We start from the raw sequence: 26,311 nt of genomic DNA on the forward strand, positions 1-26,311 counted from the left end.
GTGTGTTTGTGATGTGTGTCTATATGTGTGTAGGTGTGTGACTCTTTATGGCACTGTGTCAATGTGCGTGAGTGCTCATGTGTCTGTGTGTGTGTGAGTTTGTGAGTGTGTAGGTGTGATTGGGAATGAGTGTGTGAGTGTGTATATGAGTGTGTCATTGTGTTTGTGTGTGTGTGTGAGTGTGTTTTTGTTTAGGAGTGTGTGTGACATTGTGTGAGTCTATGTGGGAGTGCATTTCTGTCTGAGTGTGTGTGTGTCTGTGTGTAAGTGTGAGAGTGTGTTAGGGTGTTTGTGAGAGTGCAGGTGTGTGAGTGGGAGTGAGTGAGTGAATGTGTATATGAGTGGGTGACTGTGTGTGTGCATGTGTGTGCCTGACAGTCTGAATATGTGGGTGTTTCTGTGTGTAGGTGTGTGAGTGAGTGTGTGACATTGTGTGAGTGTGTGTGTGACAATGTGTGAGTGTGTGTGAGTGCATATGAATCTGTGTGTGTTGGTGTGTGAAAAGGTGTGCGAGAGCTTGTGACAGTGTGTGAGTGTGTGTGTTTGTGACATTCTGAGATTGTGTGTTGGTGTCTCTGTGTGTGTAGATGTGTGAGTGCAGCACTGTGTGAGTGTGTGAGTGGGAATGTGTCTGTGAGTGTGTGTGGGTGTGAGTGTGTTTTTTTTGAAATTCTAGTTGTGTGTGTGGGAGTGATTGTGTGTGTGTATATAAGTGTGCGTTTGTGTGTGAGTGTGTGTGATTGTGTGTATGTGTGTGTGACTATATGTGTGTGTGTCTATGTGTAGGTGCGTAATTGTGTGTGAGAATGTGGGTGCTTCTGTGTGTAGGTGTGTGAATGTGTGTGTGTGTTTGTGAGAGTGAAGTTGTGTGAGTGTTTGTGTGTGTGTGAGTGTGTATACGGTGTGTGATTGTGTCTGAGTTTTTGTGATTGTGTGTGAGAATGTGAGTGAAGGTGTCTGTGTGTATGTGTGTGAATGTGTGAAACAGTGTCTCAGTCTTCGTGATTTTGTGTGGGTGTGTGAGAGTGTGTGTGAGCGTTTGGGTGTAGGTGTTTCTTTTTGAGGGCCTTTGTGGTTAATATATGTGTGTGTGAGTGTGTGTGTGTGTAAGTGTGAGTGGGAGTGAGAGTGGGAGTGTGTGCACGAGTGTGTTGTGTGTGATTGTGTTTGTGGGTGAGTTTCTGAGCGTCTTTGTGTGCAGGTGTGTTTCTGACGGTTTTAGTGTGGGTGTGAGTGCATGTGACTCTGTGAGAGTGTGTGTGTGTAGTTGTGTGAGTGGGAGTGAGTGTGTGAATGTGTATACGATTGGGTGACTGTGTGTGAGTGTGTGTGATTGTGTGTGAGAATGTGTGTGAGTGAGTCTGTGTGTGTAGGTGTGTGATTGTGCCGAACTCTGTGTGATTGCGTGTGTTTGTGAGTGTGTGTGACAGTGTGTGTGAGTGTAGGAGTGTCTGAGTGCCTGTGTGATTTCTGTATGTGAGTGTGTGTGTGTTTGATGATGCGTTTTTTTTTGTGTGTAGGTGTGTTTGTGGGAGAGTGTGTTTATACGAGTGTGTGATTGTGTGTGAGTGTTTATGTCTGTGAGTGGGTGTGAGTGTGTCTGTGTGTGCAGGTGTGAGTGTGTCAGTATTTGTGAGTGTGTTTGTGATTGCATGTGAGCCTGTGTTTGTATGTTGGTTTGTTTGTGTGTGTAGGTGTGCGAGTGTGTTTGACAGTGTTTAAGGGTGAGTGCGTGTGTGTCTGTAAGTGTTTGTGTGAGTAGGTGAGTGAGTGTGTGTGACCGGGTGATTGTGTGTGTGAATGAGTGTGAGTCTGTGTGTCTGTGTGTTTGTGGGTGTGTCTACATGTGTGTAGGTGTGTGACAGTTTATGGCACTGTGTCAATGCGCGTGAGTGCTCATGTGTCTGTGTGTGTGTGTGTGTGTGAGTTGGTGAGAGTGTCAGTGTGATTGGTAATGAGTGTGTGAGTATGTATATGAGTGTGTCATTGTGTTTGTGTGTGTGTGAGTGTGTTTTTGTTCAGGTCTGTGTGTGACATTGTGTGAGTCTATGTGGGAGTGCATTTCTGTCTGAGTGTGTGTGTGTCTGTGAGTAACGGTAAGAGTGTGTTAGGGTGTTTGTGAGAGTGCAGGTGTGTGAGTGGGAGTGAGTGAGTGAATGTGTATATGAGTGGGTGACTGTGTGTGTGTGCATGTTTGTGCCTGACAGTCTGAATATGTGGGTGTTTCTGTGTGTAGGTGTGTGAGTGTGTGTGTGACATTGTGTGAGTGTGTGTGTGAGTGCAAGTGAATCTGTGTGTGTTGGTGTGTGAGTAGGTGAGCGAGAGCTTGTGGCAGTGTGTGAGAGTGTGTGTTTGAGACATTCTGAGCATGTGTGTTGGTGTCTCTGTGTGTGTAGATGTGTGAGTGCAGCAGTGTGTGAGTGTGTGAGTGGGAATGTGTCTGTGAGTGTGTGTGGGTGTGAGTGTGTTTCTTTGTGAAATTCTAGTTGTGTGTGTGGGAGTGATTGTGTGAGTGTGTATATAAGTGTGCGATTGTGTGTGAGTGTGTGTGATTGTGTGTGTGCCTATATGTGTGTGTGTCTATGTGTAGGTGCGTAATTGTGTGTGTGCAAATGTGTGTGATAATGTGGGTGCTTCTGTGTGTAGGTGTGTGAATGTGTGAGTGTTTGTGAGAGTGTAGTTGTGTGAGTGTTTGTGTGTGTGTGAGTGTGTATACGGGTGTGTGATTGTGTCTGAGTTTTTGTGATTGTGTGTGAGAATGTGAGTGAATGTGTCTGTGTGTATGTGTGTGAGTGTGTGGAACAGTGTCTCAGTCTTCGTGATTTTGTGTGGGTGTGTGAGAGTGTGTGTGAGCGTTTGAGTGTAGGTGTTTCTTTTTGAGGGCCTTTGTGGTTAATATATGTGTGTGTGTGAGTGTGTGTGTGTGTAAGTGTGAGTGGGAGTGAGAGTGGGAGTGTGTGTACGAGTGTGTTATTGTGTGTGATTGTGTTTGTGGGTTTGTTTCTGAGCGTCTTTGTGTGCAGGTGTGTGTGTCTGACGGTTTTAGTGTGGGTGTGAGTGCATGTGACTCTGTGAGAGTGTGTGTGTGTAGTTGTGTGAGTGGGAGTGAGTGTGTGAATGTGTATACGAATGGGTGATTGTGTGTGTGTGATTGTGTGTGAGAATGTGTGTGAGTGAGTCTGTGTGTGTAGGTGTGTGTTTGTGCCGAAATCTGTGTGATTGCGTGTGTTTGTGAGTGTGTGTGACAGTGTGTGTGAGTGTAGGAGTGTCTGAGTGCCTGTGTGATTTCTGTATGTGAGTGTGTGTGTGTTTGATGATGCGTTTGTTAGTGTGTGTGTAGGTGTGTTAGTGGGAGAGAGTGTGTATACGAGTGTGTGGTTGTGTGTGAGTGATTTTGTCTGTGAGTGGGTGTGAGTGTGTCTGTGAGTGCAGGTGAGAGTGTGTGACTATTTGTGAGTGTGTTTGTGATTGCATGTGAGCCTGTGTTTGTGTGTTGGTTTGTTTGTGTGTGTAGGTGTGCGAGTGTGTTTGACAGTGTTTGAGTGAGTGTTAGTGCGTGTGTGTCTGTAAGTGTTTGTATGAGTAGGTGTGTGAGTGTGTGTGACAGTGTGATTGTGTGTGTGAGTGCGTGTGAGTCTGTGTGTCTGTGTGTTTGTGATGTGTGTCTATATGTGTGTAGGTGTGTGACTCTTTATGGCACTGTGTCAATGTGCGTGAGTGCTCATGTGTCTGTGTGTGTGTGAGTTTGTGAGTGTGTAGGTGTGATTGGGAATGAGTGTGTGAGTGTGTATATGAGTGTGTCATTGTGTTTGTGTGTGTGTGAGTGTGTTTTTGTTTAGGTGTGTGTGTGACATTGTGTGAGTCTATGTGGGAGTGCATTTCTGTCTGAGCGTGTGTGTGTCTGTGTGTAAGTGTGAGAGTGTGTTAGGGTGTTTGTGAGAGTGCAGGTGTGTGAGTGGGAGTGAGTGAGTGAATGTGTATATGAGTGGGTGACTGTGTGTGTGCATGTGTGTGCCTGACAGTCTGAATATGTGGGTGTTTCTGTGTGTAGGTGTGTGAGTGAGTGTGTGACATTGTGTGAGTGTGTGTGTGACAATGTGTGAGTGTGTGTGAGTGCATATGAATCTGTGTGTGTTGGTGTGTGAAAAAGTGTGCGAGAGCTTGTGGCAGTGTGTGAGTGTGTGTGTTTGTGACATTCTGAGCATGTGTGTTGGTGTCTCTGTGTGTGTAGATGTGTGAGTGCAGCAGTGTGTGAGTGGGAATGTGTCTGTGAGTGTGTGTGGGTGTGAGTGTGTTTTTTTTGAAATTCTAGTTGTGTGTGTGGGAGTGATTGTGTGTGTGTATATAAGTGTGCGTTTGTGTGTGAGTGTGTGTGATTGTGTGTATGTGTGTGTGACTATATGTGTGTGTGTCTATGTGTAGGTGCGTAATTGTGTGTGAGAATGTGGGTGCTTCTGTGTGTAGGTGTGTGAATGTGTGTGTGTGTTTGTGAGAGTGAAGTTGTGTGAGTGTTTGTGTGTGTGTGAGTGTGTATACGGTGTGTGATTGTGTCTGAGTTTTTGTGATTGTGTGTGAGAATGTGAGTGAAGGTGTCTGTGTGTATGTGTGTGAATGTGTGAAACAGTGTCTCAGTCTTCGTGATTTTGTGTGGGTGTGTGAGAGTGTGTGTGAGCGTTTGGGTGTAGGTGTTTCTTTTTGAGGGCCTTTGTGGTTAATATATGTGTGTGTGTGAGTGTGTGTGTGTGTAAGTGTGAGTGGGAGTGAGAGTGGGAGTGTGTGCACGAGTGTGTTGTGTGTGATTGTGTTTGTGGGAGAGTTTCTGAGCGTCTTTGTGTGCAGGTGTGTTTCTGACGGTTTTAGTGTGGGTGTGAGTGCATGTGACTCTGTGAGAGTGTGTGTGTGTAGTTGTGTGAGTGGGAGTGAGTGTGTGAATGTGTATACGATTGGGTGACTGTGTGTGAGTGTGTGTGATTGTGTGTGAGAATGTGTGTGTAGGTGTGTGATTGTGCCGAACTCTGTGTGATTGCGTGTGTTTGTGAGTGTGTGTGACAGTGTGTGTGAGTGTAGGAGTGTCTGAGTGCCTGTGTGATTTCTGTATGTGAGTGTGTGTGTGTTTGATGATGCGTTTTTTTTTGTGTGTGTAGGTGTGTTAGTGGGAGAGTGTGTGTATACGAGTGTGTGATTGTGTGTGAGTGTTTATGTCTGTGAGTGGGTGTGAGTGTGTCTGTGTGTGCAGGTGTGAGTGTGTCAGTATTTGTGAGTGTGTTTGTGATTGCATGTGAGCCTGTGTTTGTATGTTGGTTTGTTTGTGTGTGTAGGTGTGCGAGTGTGTTTGACAGTGTTTAAGGGTGAGTGCGTGTGTGTCTGTAAGTGTTTGTGTGAGTAGGTGAGTGAGTGTGTGTGACCGGGTGATTGTGTGTGTGAATGAGTGTGAGTCTGTGTGTCTGTGTGTTTGTGGGTGTGTCTACATGTGTGTAGGTGTGTGACTGTTTATGGCACTGTGTCAATGCGCGTGAGTGCTCATGTGTCTGTGTGTGTGTGTGTGTGAGTTGGTGAGAGTGTCAGTGTGATTGGTAATGAGTGTGTATGTATATGAGTGTGTCATTGTGTTTGTGTGTGTGTGAGTGTGTTTTTGTTTAGGTCTGTGTGTGACATTGTGTGAGTCTATGTGGGAGTGCATTTCTGTCTGAGTGTGTGTGTGTCTGTGTGTAAGTGTGAGAGTGTGTTAGGGTGTTTGTGAGAGTGCAGGTGTGTGAGTGGGAGTGAGTGAATGTGTATATGTGTGGGTGACTGTGTGTGTGTGCATGTTTGTGCCTGACAGTCTGAATATGTGGGTGTTTCTGTGTGTAGGTGTGTGAGTGTGTGTGTGACATTGTGTGAGTGTGTGTGTGAGTGCAAGTGAATCTGTGTGTGTTGGTGTGTGAGTAGGTGAGCGAGAGCTTGTGGCAGTGTGTGAGAGTGTGTGTTTGAGACATTCTGAGCATGTGTGTTGGTGTCTCTGTGTGTGTAGATGTGTGAGTGCAGCAGTGTGTGAGTGTGTGAGTGGGAATGTGTCTGTGAGTGTGTGTGGGTGTGAGTGTGTTTCTTTGTGAAATTCTAGTTGTGTGAGTGGGAGTGATTGTGTGAGTGTGTATATAAGTGTGCGAATGTGTGTGAGTGTGTGTGATTGTGTGTGTGCCTATATGTGTGTGTGTCTATGTGTAGGTGCGTAATTGTGTGTGTGCAAATGTGTGTGATAATGTGGGTGCTTCTGTGTGTAGGTGTGTGAATGTGTGAGTGTTTGTGAGAGTGTAGTTGTGTGAGTGTTTGTGTGTGTGAGTGTGTATACGGGTGTGTGATTGTGTCTGAGTTTTTGTGATTGTGTGTGAGAATGTGAGTGAATGTGTCTGTGTGTATGTGTGTGAGTGTGTGGAACAGTGTCTCAGTCTTCGTGATTTTGTGTGGGTGTGTGAGAGTGTGTTAGAGCGTTTGAGTGTAGGTGTTTCTTTTTGAGGGCCTTTGTGGTTAATATATGTGTGTGTGTGAGTGTGTGTGTGTAAGTGTGAGTGGGAGTGAGAGTGGGAGTGTGTGTACGAGTGTGTTATTGTGTGTGATTGTGTTTGTGGGTTTGTTTCTGAGCGTCTTTGTGTGCAGGTGTGTGTGTCTGACGGTTTTAGTGTGGGTGTGAGTGCATGTGACTCTGTGAGAGTGTGTGTGTGTAGTTGTGTGAGTGGGAGTGAGTGTGTGAATGTGTATACGAATGGGTGATTGTGTGTGTGTGATTGTGTGTGAGAATGTGTGTGAGTGAGTCTGTGTGTGTAGGTGTGTGTTTGTGCCGAAATCTGTGTGATTGCGTGTGTTTGTGAGTGTGTGTGACAGTGTGTGTGAGTGTAGGAGTGTCTGAGTGCCTGTGTGATTTCTGTATGTGAGTGTGTGTGTGTTTGATGATGCGTTTGTTAGTGTGTGTGTAGGTGTGTTAGTGGGAGAGAGTGTGTATACGAGTTTGTGATTGTGTGTGAGTGATTTTGTCTGTGAGTGGGTGTGAGTGTGTCTGTGAGTGCAGGTGAGAGTGTGTGACTATTTGTGAGTGTGTGTGTGATTGCATGTGAGCCTGTGTTTGTGTGTTGTTTTGTTTGTGTGTGTAGGTGTGCGAGTGTGTTTGACAGTGTTTGAGTGAGTGTTAGTGCGTGTGTGTCTGTGTTTGTGTGAGTAGGTGTGTGAGTGTGTGTGACAGTGTGATTGTGTGTGTGAGTGCGTGTGAGTCTGTGTGTCTGTGTGTTTGTGATGTGTGTCTTTATGTGTGTAGGTGTGTGACTCTTTATGGCACTGTGTCAATGTGCGTGAGTGCTCATGTGTCTGTGTGTGTGTGTTTGTGAGTGTGTAGGTGTGATTGGGAATGAGTGTGTGAGTGTGTATATGAGTGTGTCATTGTGTTTGTGTGTGTATGTGAGTGTGTTTTTGTTTAGGTGTGTGTGTGACATTGTGTGAGTCTATGTGGGAGTGCATTTCTGTCTGAGTGTGTGTGTGTCTGTGAGTAACGGTGAGAGTGTGTTAGGGTGTTTGTGAGAGTGCAGGTGTGTGAGTGGGAGTGAGTGAGTGAATGTGTATATGAGTGGGTGACTGTGTGTGTGCATGTGTGTGCCTGACAGTCTGAATATGTGGGTGTTTCTGTGTGTAGGTGTGTGAGTGAGTGTGTGACATTGTGTGAGTGTGTGTGACAATGTGTGAGTGTGTGTGAGTGCATATGAATCTGTGTGTGTTGGTGTGTGAAAAGGTGTGCGAGAGCTTGTGACAGTGTGTGAGTGTGTGTGTTTGTGACATTCTGAGATTGTGTGTTGGTGTCTCTGAGTGTGTAGATGTGTGAGTGCAGCAGTGTGTGAGTGTGAGTGGGAATGTGTCTGTGAGTGTGTGTGGGTGTGAGTGTGTTTTTTTGAAATTCTAGTTGTGTGTGTGGGAGTGATTGTGTGTGTGTATATAAGTGTGTGTTTGTGTGTGAGTGTGTGTGATTGTGTGTATGTGTGTGTGACTATATGTGTGTGTGTCTATGTGTAGGTGCGTAATTGTGTGTGAGAATGTGGGTGCTTCTGTGTGTAGGTGTGTGAATGTGTGAGTGTGTTTGTGAGAGTGAAGTTGTGTGAGTGTTTGTGTGTGTGTGAGTGTGTATACGGTGTGTGATTGTGTCTGAGTTTTTGTGATTGTGTGTGAGAATGTGAGTGAAGGTGTCTGTGTGTATGTGTGTGAATGTGTGAAACAGTGTCTCAGTCTTCGTGATTTTGTGTGGGTGTGTGAGAGTGTGTGTGAGCGTTTGGGTGTAGGTGTTTCTTTTTGAGGGCCTTTGTGGTTAATATATGTGTGTGTGTGAGTGTGTGTGTGTAAGTGTGAGTGGGAGTGAGACTGGGAGTGTGTGCACGAGTGTGTTGTGTGTGATTGTGTTTGTGGGTGAGTTTCTGAGCGTCTTTGTGTGCAGGTGTGTTTCTGACGGTTTTAGTGTGGGTGTGAGTGCATGTGACTCTGTGAGAGTGTGTGTGTGTAGTTGTGTGAGTGGGAGTGAGTGTGTGAATGTGTATATGATTGGGTGACTGTGTGTGAGTGTGTGTGATTGTGTGTGAGAATGTGTGTGAGTGAGTCTGTGTGTGTAGGTGTGTGATTGTGCCGAACTCTGTGTGATTGCGTGTGTTTGTGAGTGTGTGTGACAGTGTGTGTGAGTGTAGGAGTGTCTGAGTGCCTGTGTGATTTCTGTATGTGAGTGTGTGTGTGTTTGATGATGCGTTTTTTTTGTGTGTGTAGGTGTGTTTGTGGGAGAGTGTGTTTATACGAGTGTGTGATTGTGTGTGAGTGTTTATGTCTGTGAGTGGGTGTGAGTGTGTCTGTGTGTGCAGGTGTGAGTGTGTCAGTATTTGTGAGTGTGTTTGTGATTGCATGTGAGCCTGTGTTTGTATGTTGGTTTGTTTGTGTGTGTAGGTGTGCGAGTGTGTTTGACAGTGTTTAAGGGTGAGTGCGTGTGTGTCTGTAAGTGTTTGTGTGAGTAGGTGAGTGAGTGTGTGTGACCGGGTGATTGTGTGTGTGAATGAGTGTGAGTCTGTGTGTCTGTGTGTTTGTGGGTGTGTCTACATGTGTGTAGGTGTGTGACAGTTTATGGCACTGTGTCAATGCGCGTGAGTGCTCATGTGTCTGTGTGTGTGTGTGTGAGTTGGTGAGAGTGTCAGTGTGATTGGTAATGAGTGTGTGAGTATGTATATGAGTGTGTCATTGTGTTTGTGTGTGTGTGAGTGTGTTTTTGTTCAGGTCTGTGTGTGACATTGTGTGAGTCTATGTGGGAGTGCATTTCTGTCTGAGTGTGTGTGTGTCTGTGAGTAACGGTGAGAGTGTGTTAGGGTGTTTGTGAGAGTGCAGGTGTGTGAGTGGGAGTGAGTGAGTGAATGTGTATATGAGTGGGTGACTGTGTGTGTGTGCATGTTTGTGCCTGACAGTCTGAATATGTGGGTGTTTCTGTGTGTAGGTGTGTGAGTGTGTGTGTGACATTGTGTGAGTGTGTGTGTGAGTGCAAGTGAATCTGTGTGTGTTGGTGTGTGAGTAGGTGAGCGAGAGCTTGTGGCAGTGTGTGAGAGTGTGTGTTTGAGACATTCTGAGCATGTGTGTTGGTGTCTCTGTGTGTGTAGATGTGTGAGTGCAGCAGTGTGTGAGTGTGTGAGTGGGAATGTGTCTGTGAGTGTGTGTGGGTGTGAGTGTGTTTCTTTGTGAAATTCTAGTTGTGTGTGTGGGAGTGATTGTGTGAGTGTGTATATAAGTGTGCGATTGTGTGTGAGTGTGTGTGATTGTGTGTGTGCCTATATGTGTGTGTGTCTATGTGTAGGTGCGTAATTGTGTGTGTGCAAATGTGTGTGATAATGTGGGTGCTTCTGTGTGTAGGTGTGTGAATGTGTGAGTGTTTGTGAGAGTGTAGTTGTGTGAGTGTTTGTGTGTGTGTGAGTGTGTATACGGGTGTGTGATTGTGTCTGAGTTTTTGTGATTGTGTGTGAGAATGTGAGTGAATGTGTCTGTGTGTATGTGTGTGAGTGTGTGGAACAGTGTCTCAGTCTTCGTGATTTTGTGTGGGTGTGTGAGAGTGTGTGTGAGCGTTTGAGTGTAGGTGTTTCTTTTTGAGGGCCTTTGTGGTTAATATATGTGTGTGTGAGTGTGTGTGTGTGTAAGTGTGAGTGGGAGTGAGAGTGGGAGTGTGTGTACGAGTGTGTTATTGTGTGTGATTGTGTTTGTGGGTTTGTTTCTGAGCGTCTTTGTGTGCAGGTGTGTGTGTCTGACGGTTTTAGTGTGGGTGTGAGTGCATGTGACTCTGTGAGAGTGTGTGTGTGTAGTTGTGTGAGTGGGAGTGAGTGTGTGAATGTGTATACGAATGGGTGATTGTGTGTGTGTGATTGTGTGTGAGAATGTGTGTGAGTGAGTCTGTGTGTGTAGGTGTGTGTTTGTGCCGAAATCATTGTGATTGCGTGTGTTTGTGAGTGTGTGTGACAGTGTGTGTGAGTGTAGGAGTGTCTGAGTGCCTGTGTGATTTCTGTATGTGAGTGTGTGTGTGTTTGATGATGCGTTTGTTAGTGTGTGTGTAGGTGTGTTAGTGGGAGAGAGTGTGTATACGAGTGTGTGATTGTGTGTGAGTGATTTTGTCTGTGAGTGGGTGTGAGTGTGTCTGTGAGTGCAGGTGAGAGTGTGTGACTATTTGTGAGTGTGTGTGTGATTGCATGTGAGCCTGTGTTTGTGTGTTGTTTTGTTTGTGTGTGTAGGTGTGCGAGTGTGTTTGACAGTGTTTGAGTGAGTGTTAGTGCGTGTGTGTCTGTAAGTGTTTGTGTGAGTAGGTGTGTGAGTGTGTGTGACAGTGTGATTGTGTGTGTGAGTGCGTGTGAGTCTGTGTGTCTGTGTGTTTGTGATGTGTGTCTATATGTGTGTAGGTGTGTGACTCTTTATGGCACTGTGTCAATGTGCGTGAGTGCTCATGTGTCTGTGTGTGTGTGAGTTTGTGAGTGTGTAGGTGTGATTGGGAATGAGTGTGTGAGTGTGTATATGAGTGTGTCATTGTGTTTGTGTGTGTGTGAGTGTGTTTTTGTTTAGGTGTGTGTGTGACATTGTGTGAGTCTATGTGGGAGTGCATTTCTGTCTGAGTGTGTGTGTGTCTGTGTGTAAGTGTGAGAGTGTGTTAGGGTGTTTGTGAGAGTGCAGGTGTGTGAGTGGGAGTGAGTGAGTGAATGTGTATATGAGTGGGTGACTGTGTGTGTGCATGTGTGTGCCTGACAGTCTGAATATGTGGGTGTTTCTGTGTGTAGGTGTGTGAGTGAGTGTGTGACATTGTGTGAGTGTGTGTGTGACAATGTGTGAGTGTGTGTGAGTGCATATGAATCTGTGTGTGTTGGTGTGTGAAAAGGTGTGCGAGAGCTTGTGGCAGTGTGTGAGTGTGTGTGTTTGTGACATTCTGAGCATGTGTGTTGGTGTCTCTGTGTGTGTAGATGTGTGAGTGCAGCAGTGTGTGAGTGGGAATGTGTCTGTGAGTGTGTGTGGGTGTGAGTGTGTTTTTTTTGAAATTCTAGTTGTGTGTGTGGGAGTGATTGTGTGTGTGTATATAAGTGTGCGTTTGTGTGTGAGTGTGTGTGATTGTGTGTATGTGTGTGTGACTATATGTGTGTGTGTCTATGTGTAGGTGCGTAATTGTGTGTGAGAATGTGGGTGCTTCTGTGTGTAGGTGTGTGAATGTGTGTGTGTTTGTGAGAGTGAAGTTGTGTGAGTGTTTGTGTGTGTGTGAGTGTGTATACGGTGTGTGATTGTGTCTGAGTTTTTGTGATTGTGTGTGAGAATGTGAGTGAAGGTGTCTGTGTGTATGTGTGTGAATGTGTGAAACAGTGTCTCAGTCTTCGTGATTTTGTGTGGGTGTGTGAGAGTGTGTGTGAGCGTTTGGGTGTAGGTGTTTCTTTTTGAGGGCCTTTGTGGTTAATATATGTGTGTGTGTGAGTGTGTGTGTGTGTAAGTGTGAGTGGGAGTGAGAGTGGGAGTGTGTGCACGAGTGTGTTGTGTGTGATTGTGTTTGTGGGTGAGTTTCTGAGCGTCTTTGTGTGCAGGTGTGTTTCTGACGGTTTTAGTGTGGGTGTGAGTGCATGTGACTCTGTGAGAGTGTGTGTGTGTAGTTGTGTGAGTGGGAGTGAGTGTGTGAATGTGTATACGATTGGGTGACTGTGTGTGAGTGTGTGTGATTGTGTGTGAGAATGTGTGTGTAGGTGTGTGATTGTGCCGAACTCTGTGTGATTGCGTGTGTTTGTGAGTGTGTGTGACAGTGTGTGTGAGTGTAGGAGTGTCTGAGTGCCTGTGTGATTTCTGTATGTGAGTGTGTGTGTGTTTGATGATGCGTTTTTTTGTGTGTGTGTAGGTGTGTTAGTGGGAGAGTGTGTGTATACGAGTGTGTGATTGTGTGTGAGTGTTTATGTCTGTGAGTGGGTGTGAGTGTGTCTGTGTGTGCAGGTGTGAGTGTGTCAGTATTTGTGAGTGTGTTTGTGATTGCATGTGAGCCTGTGTTTGTATGTTGGTTTGTTTGTGTGTGTAGGTGTGCGAGTGTGTTTGACAGTGTTTAAGGGTGAGTGCGTGTGTGTCTGTAAGTGTTTGTGTGAGTAGGTGAGTGAGTGTGTGTGACCGGGTGATTGTGTGTGTGAATGAGTGTGAGTCTGTGTGTCTGTGTGTTTGTGGGTGTGTCTACATGTGTGTAGGTGTGTGACTGTTTATGGCACTGTGTCAATGCGCGTGAGTGCTCATGTGTCTGTGTGTGTGTGTGTGTGAGTTGGTGAGAGTGTCAGTGTGATTGGTAATGAGTGTGTATGTATATGAGTGTGTCATTGTGTTTGTGTGTGTGTGAGTGTGTTTTTGTTTAGGTCTGTGTGTGACATTGTGTGAGTCTATGTGGGAGTGCATTTCTGTCTGAGTGTGTGTGTGTCTGTGTGTAAGTGTGAGAGTGTGTTAGGGTGTTTGTGAGAGTGCAGGTGTGTGAGTGGGAGTGAGTGAATGTGTATATGTGTGGGTGACTGTGTGTGTGTGCATGTTTGTGCCTGACAGTCTGAATATGTGGGTGTTTCTGTGTGTAGGTGTGTGAGTGTGTGTGTGACATTGTGTGAGTGTGTGTGTGAGTGCAAGTGAATCTGTGTGTGTTGGTGTGTGAGTAGGTGAGCGAGAGCTTGTGGCAGTGTGTGAGAGTGTGTGTTTGAGACATTCTGAGCATGTGTGTTGGTGTCTCTGTGTGTGTAGATGTGTGAGTGCAGCAGTGTGTGAGTGTGTGAGTGGGAATGTGTCTGTGAGTGTGTGTGGGTGTGAGTGTGTTTCTTTGTGAAATTCTAGTTGTGTGAGTGGGAGTGATTGTGTGAGTGTGTATATAAGTGTGCGAATGTGTGTGAGTGTGTGTGATTGTGTGTGTGCCTATATGTGTGTGTGTCTATGTGTAGGTGCGTAATTGTGTGTGTGCAAATGTGTGTGATAATGTGGGTGCTTCTGTGTGTAGGTGTGTGAATGTGTGAGTGTTTGTGAGAGTGTAGTTGTGTGAGTGTTTGTGTGTGTGTGAGTGTGTATACGGGTGTGTGATTGTGTCTGAGTTTTTGTGATTGTGTGTGAGAATGTGAGTGAATGTGTCTGTGTGTATGTGTGTGAGTGTGTGGAACAGTGTCTCAGTCTTCGTGATTTTGTGTGGGTGTGTGAGAGTGTGTTTGAGCGTTTGAGTGTAGGTGTTTCTTTTTGAGGGCCTTTGTGGTTAATATATGTGTGTGTGTGAGTGTGTGTGTGTAAGTGTGAGTGGGAGTGAGAGTGGGAGTGTGTGTACGAGTGTGTTATTGTGTGTGATTGTGTTTGTGGGTTTGTTTCTGAGCGTCTTTGTGTGCAGGTGTGTGTGTCTGACGGTTTTAGTGTGGGTGTGAGTGCATGTGACTCTGTGAGAGTGTGTGTGTGTAGTTGTGTGAGTGGGAGTGAGTGTGTGAATGTGTATACGAATGGGTGATTGTGTGTGTGTGATTGTGTGTGAGAATGTGTGTGAGTGAGTCTGTGTGTGTAGGTGTGTGTTTGTGCCGAAATCTGTGTGATTGCGTGTGTTTGTGAGTGTGTGTGACAGTGTGTGTGAGTGTAGGAGTGTCTGAGTGCCTGTGTGATTTCTGTATGTGAGTGTGTGTGTGTTTGATGATGCGTTTGTTAGTGTGTGTGTAGGTGTGTTAGTGGGAGAGAGTGTGTATACGAGTTTGTGATTGTGTGTGAGTGATTTTGTCTGTGAGTGGGTGTGAGTGTGTCTGTGAGTGCAGGTGAGAGTGTGTGACTATTTGTGAGTGTGTGTGTGATTGCATGTGAGCCTGTGTTTGTGTGTTGTTTTGTTTGTGTGTGTAGGTGTGCGAGTGTGTTTGACAGTGTTTGAGTGAGTGTTAGTGCGTGTGTGTCTGTGTTTGTGTGAGTAGGTGTGTGAGTGTGTGTGACAGTGTGATTGTGTGTGTGAGTGCGTGTGAGTCTGTGTGTCTGTGTGTTTGTGATGTGTGTCTATATGTGTGTAGGTGTGTGACTCTTTATGGCACTGTGTCAATGTGCGTGAGTGCTCATGTGTCTGTGTGTGTGTGAGTTTGTGAGTGTGTAGGTGTGATTGGGAATGAGTGTGTGAGTGTGTATATGAGTGTGTCATTGTGTTTGTGTTTGTATGTGAGTGTGTTTTTGTTTAGGTGTGTGTGTGACATTGTGTGAGTCTATGTGGGAGTGCATTTCTGTCTGAGTGTGTGTGTGTCTGTGTGTAAGTGTGAGAGTGTGTTAGGGTGTTTGTGAGAGTGCAGGTGTGTGAGTGGGAGTGAGTGAGTGAATGTGTATATGAGTGGGTGACTGTGTGTGTGCATGTGTGTGCCTGACAGTCTGAATATGTGGGTGTTTCTGTGTGTAGGTGTGTGAGTGAGTGTGTGACATTGTGTGAGTGTGTGTGACAATGTGTGAGTGTGTGTGAGTGCATATGAATCTGTGTGTGTTGGTGTGTGAAAAGGTGTGCGAGAGCTTGTGACAGTGTGTGAGTGTGTGTGTTTGTGACATTCTGAGATTGTGTGTTGGTGTCTCTGTGTGTGTAGATGTGTGAGTGCAGCAGTGTGTGAGTGTGAGTGGGAATGTGTCTGTGAGTGTGTGTGGGTGTGAGTGTGTTTTTTTGAAATTCTAGTTGTGTGTGTGGGAGTGATTGTGTGTGTGTATATAAGTGTGTGTTTGTGTGTGAGTGTGTGTGATTGTGTGTATGTGTGTGTGACTATATGTGTGTGTGTCTATGTGTAGGTGCGTAATTGTGTGTGAGAATGTGGGTGATTCTGTGTGTAGGTGTGTGAATGTGTGAGTGTGTTTGTGAGAGTGAAGTTGTGTGAGTGTTTGTGTGTGTGTGAGTGTGTATACGGTGTGTGATTGTGTCTGAGTTTTTGTGATTGTGTGTGAGAATGTGAGTGAAGGTGTCTGTGTGTATGTGTGTGAATGTGTGAAACAGTGTCTCAGTCTTCGTGATTTTGTGTGGGTGTGTGAGAGTGTGTGTGAGCGTTTGGGTGTAGGTGTTTCTTTTTGAGGGCCTTTGTGGTTAATATATGTGTGTGTGTGAGTGTGTGTGTGTGTAAGTGTGAGTGGGAGTGAGAGTGGGAGTGTGTGCACGAGTGTGTTGTGTGTGATTGTGTTTGTGGGTGAGTTTCTGAGCGTCTTTGTGTGCAGGTGTGTTTCTGACGGTTTTAGTGTGGGTGTGAGTGCATGTGACTCTGTGAGAGTGTGTGTGTGTAGTTGTGTGAGTGGGAGTGAGTGTGTGAATGAGTATACGATTGGGTGACTGTGTGTGAGTGTGTGTGATTGTGTGTGAGAATGTGTGTGAGTGAGTCTGTGTGTGTAGGTGTGTGATTGTGCCGAAATCTGTGTGATTGCGTGTGTTTGTGAGTGTGTGTGACAGTGTGTGTGAGTGTAGGAGTGTCTGAGTGCCTGTGTGATTTCTGTATGTGAGTGTGTGTGTGTTTGATGATGCGTTTTTTTGTGTGTGTAGGTGTGTTAGTGGGAGAGTGTGTGTATACGAGTGTGTGATTGTGTGTGAGTGTTTATGTCTGTGAGTGGGTGTGAGTGTGTCTGTGTGTGCAGGTGTGAGTGTGTCAGTATTTGTGAGTGTGTTTGTGATTGCATGTGAGCCTGTGTTTGTATGTTGGTTTGTTTGTGTGTGTAGGTGTGCGAGTGTGTTTGACAGTGTTTAAGGGTGAGTGCGTGTGTGTCTGTAAGTGTTTGTGTGAGTAGGTGAGTGAGTGTGTGTGACCGGGTGATTGTGTGTGTGAATGAGTGTGAGTCTGTGTGTCTGTGTGTTTGTGGGTGTGTCTACATGTGTGTAGGTGTGTGACAGTTTATGGCACTGTGTCAATGCGCGTGAGTGCTCATGTGTCTGTGTGTGTGTGTGTGTGTGAGTTGGTGAGAGTGTCAGTGTGATTGGTAATGAGTGTGTGAGTATGTATATGAGTGTGTCATTGTGTTTGTGTGTGTGAGTGTGTTTTTGTTCAGGTCTGTGTGTGACATTGTGTGAGTCTATGTGGGAGTGCATTTCTGTCTGAGTGTGTGTGTGTCTGTGAGTAACGGTGAGAGTGTGTTAGGGTGTTTGTGAGAGTGCAGGTGTGTGAGTGGGAGTGAGTGAGTGAATGTGTATATGAGTGGGTGACTGTGTGTGTGTGCATGTTTGTGCCTGACAGTCTGAATATGTGGGTGTTTCTGTGTGTAGGTGTGTGAGTGTGTGTGTGACATTGTGTGAGTGTGTGTGTGAGTGCAAGTGAATCTGTGTGTGTTGGTGTGTGAGTAGGTGAGCGAGAGCTTGTGGCAGTGTGTGAGAGTGTGTGTTTGAGACATTCTGAGCATGTGTGTTGGTGTCTCTGTGTGTGTAGATGTGTGAGTGCAGCAGTGTGTGAGTGTGTGAGTGGGAATGTGTCTGTGAGTGTGTGTGGGTGTGAGTGTGTTTCTTTGTGAAATTCTAGTTGTGTGTGTGGGAGTGATTGTGTGAGTGTGTATATAAGTGTGCGATTGTGTGTGAGTGTGTGTGATTGTGTGTGTGCCTATATGTGTGTGTGTCTATGTGTAGGTGCGTAATTGTGTGTGTGCAAATGTGTGTGATAATGTGGGTGCTTCTGTGTGTAGGTGTGTGAATGTGTGAGTGTTTGTGAGAGTGTAGTTGTGTGAGTGTTTGTGTGTGTGTGAGTGTGTATACGGGTGTGTGATTGTGTCTGAGTTTTTGTGATTGTGTGTGAGAATGTGAGTGAATGTGTCTGTGTGTATGTGTGTGAGTGTGTGGAACAGTGTCTCAGTCTTCGTGATTTTGTGTGGGTGTGTGAGAGTGTGTGTGAGCGTTTGAGTGTAGGTGTTTCTTTTTGAGGGCCTTTGTGGTTAATATATGTGTGTGTGTGAGTGTGTGTGTGTAAGTGTGAGTGGGAGTGAGAGTGGGAGTGTGTGTACGAGTGTGTTATTGTGTGTGATTGTGTTTGTGGGTTTGTTTCTGAGCGTCTTTGTGTGCAGGTGTGTGTGTCTGACGGTTTTAGTGTGGGTGTGAGTGCATGTGACTCTGTGAGAGTGTGTGTGTGTAGTTGTGTGAGTGGGAGTGAGTGTGTGAATGTGTATACGAATGGGTGATTGTGTGTGTGTGATTGTGTGAGTGAATGTGTGTGAGTGAGTCTGTGTGTGTAGGTGTGTGTTTGTGCCGAAATCTGTGTGATTGCGTGTGTTTGTGAGTGTGTGTGACAGTGTGTGTGAGTGTAGGAGTGTCTGAGTGCCTGTGTGATTTCTGTATGTGAGTGTGTGTGTGTTTGATGATGCGTTTGTTAGTGTGTGTGTAGGTGTGTTAGTGGGAGAGAGTGTGTATACGAGTGTGTGATTGTGTGTGAGTGATTTTGTCTGTGAGTGGGTGTGAGTGTGTCTGTGAGTGCAGGTGAGAGTGTGTGACTATTTGTGAGTGTGTGTGTGATTGCATGTGAGCCTGTGTTTGTGTGTTGTTTTGTTTGTGTGTGTAGGTGTGCGAGTGTGTTTGACAGTGTTTGAGTGAGTGTTAGTGCGTGTGTGTCTGTAAGTGTGTGAGTAGGTGTGTGAGTGTGTGTGACAGTGTGATTGTGTGTGTGAGTGCGTGTGAGTCTGTGTGTCTGTGTGTTTGTGATGTGTGTCTATATGTGTGTAGGTGTGTGACTCTTTATGGCACTGTGTCAATGTGCGTGAGTGCTCATGTGTCTGTGTGTGTGTGAGTTTGTGAGTGTGTAGGTGTGATTGGGAATGAGTGTGTGAGTGTGTATATGAGTGTGTCATTGTGTTTGTGTGTGTGTGAGTGTGTTTTGGTTTAGGTGTGTGTGTGACATTGTGTGAGTCTATGTGGGAGTGCATTTCTGTCTGAGTGTGTGTGTGTCTGTGTGTAAGTGTGAGAGTGTGTTAGGGTGTTTGTGAGAGTGCAGGTGTGTGAGTGGGAGTGAGTGAGTGAATGTGTATATGAGTGGGTGACTGTGTGTGCATGTGTGTGCCTGACAGTCTGAATATGTGGGTGTTTCTGTGTGTAGGTGTGTGAGTGAGTGTGTGACATTGTGTGAGTGTGTGTGTGACAATGTGTGAGTGTGTGTGAGTGCATAAGAATCTGTGTGTGTTGGTGTGTGAAAAGGTGTGCGAGAGCTTGTGGCAGTGTGTGAGTGTGTGTGTTTGTGACATTCTGAGATTGTGTGTTGGTGTCTCTGTGTGTGTAGATGTGTGAGTGCAGCAGTGTGTGAGTGTGTGAGTGGGAATGTGTCTGTGAGTGTGTGTGGGTGTGAGTGTGTTTTTTTTGAAATTCTAGTTGTGTGTGTGGGAGTGATTGTGTGTGTGTATATAAGTGTGCGTTTGTGTGTGAGTGTGTGTGATTGTGTGTATGTGTGTGTGACTATATGTGTGTGTGTCTATGTGTAGGTGCGTAATTGTGTGTGAGAATGTGGGTGCTTCTGTGTGTAGGTGTGTGAATGTGTGTGTGTGTTTGTGAGAGTGAAGTTGTGTGAGTGTTTGTGTGTGTGTGAGTGTGTATACGGTGTGTGATTGTGTCTGAGTTTTTGTGATTGTGTGTGAGAATGTGAGTGAAGGTGTCTGTGTGTATGTGTGTGAATGTGTGAAACAGTGTCTCAGTCTTCGTGATTTTGTGTGGGTGTGTGAGAGTGTGTGTGAGCGTTTGGGTGTAGGTGTTTCTTTTTGAGGGCCTTTGTGGTTAATATATGTGTGTGTGTGAGTGTGTGTGTGTAAGTGTGAGTGGGAGTGAGAGTGGGAGTGTGTGCACGAGTGCGTTGTGTGTGATTGTGTTTGTGGGTGAGTTTCTGAGCGTCTTTGTGTGCAGGTGTGTTTCTGACGGTTTTAGTGTGGGTGTGAGTGCATGTGACTCTGTGAGAGTGTGTGTGTGTAGTTGTGTGAGTGGGAGTGAGTGTGTGAATGTGTATATGATTGGGTGACTGTGTGTGAGTGTGTGTGATTGTGTGTGAGAATGTGTGTGAGTGAGTCTGTGTGTGTAGGTGTGTGATTGTGCCGAACTCTGTGTGATTGCGTGTGTTTGTGAGTGTGTGTGACAGTGTGTGTGAGTGTAGGAGTGTCTGAGTGCCTGTGTGATTTCTGTATGTGAGTGTGTGTGTGTTTGATGATGCGTTTGTTAGTGTGTGTGTAGGTGTGTTAGTGGGAGAGAGTGTGTATACGAGTGTGTGATTGTGTGTGAGTGTTTATGTCTGTGAGTGGGTGTGAGTGTGTCTGTGTGTGCAGGTGTGAGTGTGTCAGTATTTGTGAGTGTGTTTGTGATTGCATGTGAGCCTGTGTTTGTATGTTGGTTTGTTTGTGTGTGTAGGTGTGCGAGTGTGTTTGACAGTGTTTAAGGGTGAGTGCGTGTGTGTCTGTAAGTGTTTGTGTGAGTAGGTGAGTGAGTGTGTGTGACCGGGTGATTGTGTGTGTGAATGAGTGTGAGTCTGTGTGTCTGTGTGTTTGTGGGTGTGTCTACATGTGTGTAGGTGTGTGACTGTTTATGGCACTGTGTCAATGCGCGTGAGTGCTCATGTGTCTGTGTGTGTGTGTGAGTTGGTGAGAGTGTCAGTGTGATTGGTAATGAGTGTGTGAGTATGTATATGAGTGTGTCATTGTGTTTGTGTGTGTGTGAGTGTGTTTTTGTTTAGGTCTGTGTGTGACATTGTGTGAGTCTATGTGGGAGTGCATTTCTGTCTGAGTGTGTGTGTGTCTGTGAGTAACGGTGAGAGTGTGTTAGGGTGTTTGTGAGAGTGCAGGTGTGTGAGTGGGAGTGAGTGAGTGAATGTGTATATGAGTGGGTGACTGTGTGTGTGTGCATGTTTGTGCCTGACAGTCTGAATATGTGGGTGTTTCTGTGTGTAGGTGTGTGAGTGTGTGTGTGACATTGTGTGAGTGTGTGTGTGAGTGCAAGTGAATCTGTGTGTGTTGGTGTGTGAGTAGGTGAGCGAGAGCTTGTGGCAGTGTGTGAGAGTGTGTGTTTGAGACATTCTGAGCATGTGTGTTGGTGTCTCTGTGTGTGTAGATGTGTGAGTGCAGCAGTGTGTGAGTGTGTGAGTGGGAATGTGTCTGTGAGTGTGTGTGGGTGTGAGTGTGTTTCTTTGTGAAATTCTAGTTGTGTGTGTGGGAGTGATTGTGTGAGTGTGTATATAAGTGTGCGATTGTGTGTGAGTGTGTGTGATTGTGTGTGTGCCTATATGTGTGTGTGTCTATGTGTAGGTGCGTAATTGTGTGTGTGCAAATGTGTGTGATAATGTGGGTGCTTCTGTGTGTAGGTGTGTGAATGTGTGAGTGTTTGTGAGAGTGTAGTTGTGTGAGTGTTTGTGTGTGTGTGAGTGTGTATACGGGTGTGTGATTGTGTCTGAGTTTTTGTGATTGTGTGTGAGAATGTGAGTGAATGTGTCTGTGTGTATGTGTGTGAGTGTGTGGAACAGTGTCTCAGTCTTCGTGATTTTGTGTGGGTGTGTGAGAGTGTGTGTGAGCGTTTGAGTGTAGGTGTTTCTTTTTGAGGGCCTTTGTGGTTAATATATGTGTGTGTGTGAGTGTGTGTGTGTAAGTGTGAGTGGGAGTGAGAGTGGGAGTGTGTGTACGAGTGTGTTATTGTGTGTGATTGTGTTTGTGGGTTTGTTTCTGAGCGTCTTTGTGTGCAGGTGTGTGTGTCTGACGGTTTTAGTGTGGGTGTGAGTGCATGTGACTCTGTGAGAGTGTGTGTGTGTAGTTGTGTGAGTGGGAGTGAGTGTGTGAATGTGTATACGAATGGGTGATTGTGTGTGTGTGATTGTGTGTGAGAATGTGTGTGAGTGAGTCTGTGTGTGTAGGTGTGTGTTTGTGCCGAAATCTGTGTGATTGCGTGTGTTTGTGAGTGTGTGTGACAGTGTGTGTGAGTGTAGGAGTGTCTGAGTGCCTGTGTGATTTCTGTATGTGAGTGTGTGTGTGTTTGATGATGCGTTTGTTAGTGTGTGTGTAGGTGTGTTAGTGGGAGAGAGTGTGTATACGAGTGTGTGATTGTGTGTGAGTGATTTTGTCTGTGAGTGGGTGTGAGTGTGTCTGTGAGTGCAGGTGAGAGTGTGTGACTATTTGTGAGTGTGTGTGTGATTGCATGTGAGCCTGTGTTTGTGTGTTGTTTTGTTTGTGTGTGTAGGTGTGCGAGTGTGTTTGACAGTGTTTGAGTGAGTGTTAGTGCGTGTGTGTCTGTAAGTGTTTGTGTGAGTAGGTGTGTGAGTGTGTGTGACAGTGTGATTGTGTGTGTGAGTGCGTGTGAGTCTGTGTGTCTGTGTGTTTGTGATGTGTGTCTATATGTGTGTAGGTGTGTGACTCTTTATGGCACTGTGTCAATGTGCGTGAGTGCTCATGTGTCTGTGTGTGTGTGAGTTTGTGAGTGTGTAGGTGTGATTGGGAATGAGTGTGTGAGTGTGTATATGAGTGTGTCATTGTGTTTGTGTGTGTGTGAGTGTGTTTTTGTTTAGGTGTGTGTGTGACATTGTGTGAGTCTATGTGGGAGTGCATTTCTGTCTGAGTGTGTGTGTGTCTGTGTGTAAGTGTGAGAGTGTGTTAGGGTGTTTGTGAGAGTGCAGGTGTGTGAGTGGGAGTGAGTGAGTGAATGTGTATATGAGTGGGTGACTGTGTGTGTGCATGTGTGTGCCTGACAGTCTGAATATGTGGGTGTTTCTGTGTGTAGGTGTGTGAGTGAGTGTGTGACATTGTGTGAGTGTGTGTGTGACAATGTGTGAGTGTGTGTGAGTGCATAAGAATCTGTGTGTGTTGGTGTGTGAAAAGGTGTGCGAGAGCTTGTGGCAGTGTGTGAGTGTGTGTGTTTGTGACATTCTGAGATTGTGTGTTGGTGTCTCTGTGTGTGTAGATGTGTGAGTGCAGCAGTGTGTGAGTGTGTGAGTGGGAATGTGTCTGTGAGTGTGTGTGGGTGTGAGTGTGTTTTTTTTGAAATTCTAGTTGTGTGTGTGGGAGTGATTGTGTGTGTGTATATAAGTGTGCGTTTGTGTGTGAGTGTGTGTGATTGTGTGTATGTGTGTGTGACTATATGTGTGTGTGTCTATGTGTAGGTGCGTAATTGTGTGTGAGAATGTGGGTGCTTCTGTGTGTAGGTGTGTGAATGTGTGTGTGTGTTTGTGAGAGTGAAGTTGTGTGAGTGTTTGTGTGTGTGTGAGTGTGTATACGGTGTGTGATTGTGTCTGAGTTTTTGTGATTGTGTGTGAGAATGTGAGTGAAGGTGTCTGTGTGTATGTGTGTGAATGTGTGAAACAGTGTCTCAGTCTTCGTGATTTTGTGTGGGTGTGTGAGAGTGTGTGTGAGCGTTTGGGTGTAGGTGTTTCTTTTTGAGGGCCTTTGTGGTTAATATATGTGTGTGTGTGAGTGTGTGTGTGTAAGTGTGAGTGGGAGTGAGAGTGGGAGTGTGTGCACGAGTGTGTTGTGTGTGATTGTGTTTGTGGGTGAGTTTCTGAGCGTCTTCGTGTGCAGGTGTGTTTCTGACGGTTTTAGTGTGGGTGTGAGTGCATGTGACTCTGTGAGAGTGTGTGTGTGTAGTTGTGTGAGTGGGAGTGAGTGTGTGAATGTGTATACGATTGGGTGACTGTGTGTGAGTGTGTGTGATTGTGTGTGAGAATGTGTGTGAGTGAGTCTGTGTGTGTAGGTGTGTGATTGTGCCGAACTCTGTGTGATTGCGTGTGTTTGTGAGTGTGTGTGACAGTGTGTGTGAGTGTAGGAGTGTCTGAGTGCCTGTGTGATTTCTGTATGTGAGTGTGTGTGTGTTTGATGATGCGTTTTTTTGTGTGTGTGTAGGTGTGTTAGTGGGAGAGTGTGTGTATACGAGTGTGTGATTGTGTGTGAGTGTTTATGTCTGTGAGTGGGTGTGAGTGTGTCTGTGTGTGCAGGTGTGAGTGTGTCAGTATTTGTGAGTGTGTTTGTGATTGCATGTGAGCCTGTGTTTGTATGTTGGTTTGTTTGTGTGTGTAGGTGTGCGAGTGTGTTTGACAGTGTTTAAGGGTGAGTGCGTGTGTGTCTGTAAGTGTTTGTGTGAGTAGGTGAGTGAGTGTGTGTGACCGGGTGATTGTGTGTGTGAATGAGTGTGAGTCTGTGTGTCTGTGTGTTTGTGGGTGTGTCTACATGTGTGTAGGTGTGTGACTGTTTATGGCACTGTGTCAATGCGTGTGAGTGCGCATGTGTCTGTGTGTGTGTGTGTGTGAGTTGGTGAGAGTGTCAGTGTGATTGGTAATGAGTGTGTATGTATATGAGTGTGTCATTGTGTTTGTGTGTGTGTGAGTGTGTTTTTGTTTAGGTCTGTGTGTGACATTGTGTGAGTCTATGTGGGAGTGCATTTCTGTCTGAGTGTGTGTGTGTCTGTGTGTAAGTGTGAGAGTGCGTTAGGGTGTTTGTGAGAGTGCAGGTGTGTGAGTGGGAGTGAGTGAGTGAATGTGTATATGAGTGGGTGACTGTGTGTGTGTGCATGTTTGTGCCTGACAGTCTGAATATGTGGGTGTTTCTGTGTGTAGGTGTGTGAGTGTGTGTGTGACATTGTGTGAGTGTGTGTGTGAGTGCAAGTGAATCTGTGTGTGTTGGTGTGTGAGTAGGTGAGCGAGAGCTTGTGGCAGTGTGTGAGAGTGTGTGTTTGAGACATTCTGAGCATGTGTGTTGGTGTCTCTGTGTGTGTAGATGTGTGAGTGCAGCAGTGTGTGAGTGTGTGAGTGGGAATGTGTCTGTGAGTGTGTGTGGGTGTGAGTGTGTTTCTTTGTGAAATTCTAGTTGTGTGAGTGGGAGTGATTGTGTGAGTGTGTATATAAGTGTGCGATTGTGTGTGAGTGTGTGTGATTGCGTGTGTGCCTATATGTGTGTGTGTCTATGTGTAGGTGCGTAATTGTGTGTGTGCAAATGTGTGTGATAATGTGGGTGCTTCTGTGTGTAGGTGTGTGAATGTGTGAGTGTTTGTGAGTGTAGTTGTGTGAGTGTTTGTGTGTGTGTGAGTGTGTATACGGGTGTGTGATTGTGTCTGAGTTTTTGTGATTGTGTGTGAGAATGTGAGTGAATGTGACTGTGTGTATGTGTGTGAGTGTGTGGAACAGTGTCTCAGTTTTCGTGATTTTGTGTGGGTGTGTGAGAGTGTGTGTGAGCGTTTGAGTGTAGGTGTTTCTTTTTGAGGGCCTTTGTGGTTAATATATGTGTGTGTGTGAGTGTGTGTGTGTAAGTGTGAGTGGGAGTGAGAGTGGGAGTGTGTGTACAAGTGTGTTATTGTGTGTGATTGTGTTTGTGGGTTTGTTTCTGAGCGTCTTTGTGTGCAGGTGTGTGTGTCTGACGGTTTTAGTGTGGGTGTGAGTGCATGTGACTCTGTGAGAGTGTGTGTGTGTAGTTGTGTGAGTGGGAGTGAGTGTGTGAATGTGTATACGAATGGGTGATTGTGTGTGTGTGATTGTGTGTGAGAATGTGTGTGAGTGAGTCTGTGTGTGTAGGTGTGTGTTTGTGCCGAAATCTGTGTGATTGCGTGTGTTTGTGAGTGTGTGTGACAGTGTGTGTGAGTGTAGGAGTGTCTGAGTGCCTGTGTGATTTCTGTATGTGAGTGTGTGTGTGTTTGATGATGCGTTTGTTAGTGTGTGTGTAGGTGTGTTAGTGGGAGAGAGTGTGTATACGAGTGTGTGATTGTGTGTGAGTGATTTTGTCTGTGAGTGGGTGTGAGTGTGTCTGTGAGTGCAGGTGAGAGTGTGTGACTATTTGTGAGTGTGTGTGTGATTGCATGTGATCCTGTGTTTGTGTGTTGTTTTGTTTTTGTGTGTAGGTGTGCGAGTGTGTTTGACAGTGTTTGAGTGAGTGTAAGTGCGTGTGTGTCTGTAAGTGTTTGTGTGAGTAGGTGTGTGAGTGTGTGTGACAGTGTGATTGTGTGTGTGAGTGCGTGTGAGTCTGTGTGTCTGTGTGTTTGTGATGTGTGTCTATATGTGTGTAGGTGTATGACTCTTTATGGCACTGTGTCAATGTGCGTGAGTGCTCATGTGTCTGTGTGTGTGTGAGTTTGTGAGTGTGTAGGTGTGATTGGGAATGAGTGTGTGAGTGTGTATATGAGTGTGTCATTGTGTTTGTGTGTGTGTGAGTGTGTTTTTGTTTAGGTGTGTGTGTGACATTGTGTGAGTCTATGTGGGAGTGCATTTCTGTCTGAGTGTGTGTGTGTCTGTGTGTAAGTGTGAGAGTGTGTTAGGGTGTTTGTGAGAGTGCAGGTGTGTGAGTGGGATTGAGTGAGTGAATGTGTATATGAGTGGGTGACTGTGTGTGTGCATGTGTGTGCCTGACAGTCTGAATATGTGGGTGTTTCTGTGTGTAGGTGTGTGAGTGAGTGTGTGACATTGTGTGAGTGTGTGTGTGACAATGTGTGAGTGTGTGTGAGTGCATAAGAATCTGTGTGTGTTGGTGTGTGAAAAGGTGTGCGAGAGCTTGTGGCAGTGTGTGAGTGTGTGTGTTTGTGACATTCTGAGATTGTGTGTTGGTGTCTCTGTGTGTGTAGATGTGTGAGTGCAGCAGTGTGTGAGTGTGTGAGTGGGAATGTGTCTGAGAGTGTGTGTGGGTGTGAGTGTGTTTTTTTTGAAATTCTAGTTGTGTGTGTGGGAGTGATTGTGTGTGTGTATATAAGTGTGCGTTTGTGTGTGAGTGTGTGTGATTGTGTGTATGTGTGTGTGACTATATGTGTGTGTGTCTATGTGTAGGTGCGTAATTGTGTGTGAGAATGTGGGTGCTTCTGTGTGTAGGTGTGTGAATGTGTGTGTGTGTTTGTGAGAGTGAAGTTGTGTGAGTGTTTGTGTGTGTGTGAGTGTGTATACGGTGTGTGATTGTG

Source organism: Manis pentadactyla, chromosome 6 (assembly GCF_030020395.1).
Source record: "Manis pentadactyla isolate mManPen7 chromosome 6, mManPen7.hap1, whole genome shotgun sequence".
NCBI lineage: Eukaryota > Metazoa > Chordata > Mammalia > Pholidota > Manidae > Manis > Manis pentadactyla.